This window comes from Ctenocephalides felis, unplaced genomic scaffold (genome assembly GCF_003426905.1).
Source record: "Ctenocephalides felis isolate EL2017-DRISC unplaced genomic scaffold, ASM342690v1 CF-g0.4_SCAFFOLD_03572, whole genome shotgun sequence".
NCBI lineage: Eukaryota > Metazoa > Arthropoda > Insecta > Siphonaptera > Pulicidae > Ctenocephalides > Ctenocephalides felis.
Genome location: NW_020539726.1, coordinates 29468926 through 29471217, shown reverse-complemented (window position 1 = coordinate 29471217; position 2292 = coordinate 29468926). Strand labels below are relative to the sequence as shown.

The following is a 2292-nucleotide window of genomic DNA, read 5'->3' as shown; positions in this document are numbered from 1 at the left end:
TTCTAAATGTGGATACCGGAATAGAACAGATAGACTATAACGTACAAAACTAATCTATTATGTACGCCAGATTTTGTATACTAGTATATACTAACATAGATTCTCAGTCAAAAATTAAAAAAAAAAATAGTACTAGTTTAAAGACAAACAAATAAATTCTCAAAATCCTATCCTAATTCTAAAAATATGAATCCAATTTAATTTATTCAGTATGCTGCAAAAGTCAAAATTAATTATAATGTAATGTAATTAGTATAATTATAAATTTCAATATAAATTTAGTATTAACTTTCGAAATATTTTTAGAATATTATTAAAGCCATCAAACCCTAAGTGCAGGTAAACCTGAAGAGTTAACTCAAAATTTCTACCATTCAATAATACTATCTATAATTCTCTTATGTATTTACAAATAATTTTAACATGTTAGAAGTTGGATTTTGATACGCTTACATTTAATTTTAAATAAATTGAAAAATAATATGTTTTAACAAAAAAATAAAAAAAATGTACACAAACATTTACAGTAACATTCAAAAATCGGTAATAAAACTCTAGTCTGGTTATCAACTTTCCGTTAATAAATTTTTGTTTCATTAATATAGTGTAGTATTGAGTATTAAACTATAGTATTAATTATGTATATAGTATAATATACTATCCACGTTACACTTTTTCATTAATAAATATCTCATGAATCATATACATTTTGATATATTTAGGAAGTGAATAAAGGTGATGAGTTTAGCAAATAATTTAAATGACTTGACTCGTTTCGACAAAGTGTAAGTAGCAACTGTCGCGAATCTATTTTATGGATGATGTCAATAAACTTATGGCATGTTTTAAAATCAATAAATATATAATAGATTATGATTTTTTAAATATATTAGATTCGATTGATCACATAACTAATAATAAATAGTGATAATATATGTAAAAATTAACATGGCTGGTCACATATTGTAAATATCTCTGCTTAGTAAATTAATAAATTAGCAAAAAGTTTATATGCAAAGATTTTAAAAAAGTTATAATTAATACTTGGGGTATAAAAATTTTATGACCACTCTTTCTCTCGGATTGTTTTAGAAGCAACACGGATTCAAGTTTTTGTCAAAATACTTATTTTTTCTTCTATTTTTGTCAAATTCTTATTTGAATTTTAAATATGTTTTAACAAAAACAATAATGACCCAAAAAAAATTGAATTAATTTTGCATTCATTGTCAGTAATTCTCATTAAGAGCAACTGAAATTTTTAAATATTAAATAGAATTTTTTATGAATATTTTTATTAAAAAAAAATAATTTAAGCTCCCTCCAAAAAAATATGGACTTAAGGCCAGGACTTAATTTATTTAACCCAAGACCATTTGGTGTAGGAGTTTTGCTTATAAATACCTGTACATTATTAGAGTTTAGATATTTGCAAAAGAAACAAAAGAAAAAGCTTGCAAATTAAAAATCAATATATATCGCAAAAAAAAATATTTGTTTCATTAATTTTTTTTTTTTGGTGACAGGATAAATTTTACTCACAGTCCTCTAAATAATAAATTAATCCAAGTGATCCTCACCAAGCTCTAAACAAATTACAGCAAAGAAAACTACACGAAATCTAAAAACTCAAAAAATGATTTTTTCAATTAAATAATTAATTAATCCAAGTGATCCCTCCAACTTCTAAACAAATACAATAAAGAAAACTATATGAAATCTAAAGCTCAAAATATGATTTTTTTAATTATGAATGAATGATTTTTGTTTGCAACAAAATATAAGTTATATTTTACTAAAATTGCTATAAAAAGCTACACAATAGATTTATCTTCTTAAAATTTCTAATCATGTAATTATAATTCGTTGCATCATGTTCAAAAGTTGCAGAAAGGTGTTTTCACTTGAATTCATAGTAATATCTATATTTTTAATTAAAATAAATTTTTTTTGGTTTTTTCAATTTCTCTTTGTTATTTGCAATTTGTCTTAAAAAAAATAAATTCAGCAATTTTGATAGCACTAGATTTCTGAAAATTTTAAGCACTAATTCTAAAAAGGTTACTCAGTAGTAGGCCTTTTCTTTTGGACTAGTGAAATTCATTTTTGCTGTTATATGATGCTTTTCTAAGTTGAACAAAAAAAATTATAATCATTTTTTCAAGCAAATTTTGTAAATAAATGCATTTTTGATACCATTCTTTAGATTTCCATTAATGAAAGCGTTCCTCGCGTTTGATATCAATTAAATTTCAATGGAATTAAATATCATTTAAAAAAAAACTTTCAATC

General features: G+C 23.0%; 1 pseudogene; it reads right to left on the bottom strand.

Annotated features, from left to right (window-relative positions):
- Positions 1–202: 202 nt before the first annotated feature.
- LOC113388353 overlaps positions 203–2292 on the bottom strand; it is a 41453-nt pseudogene continuing 39363 nt past the window's right edge.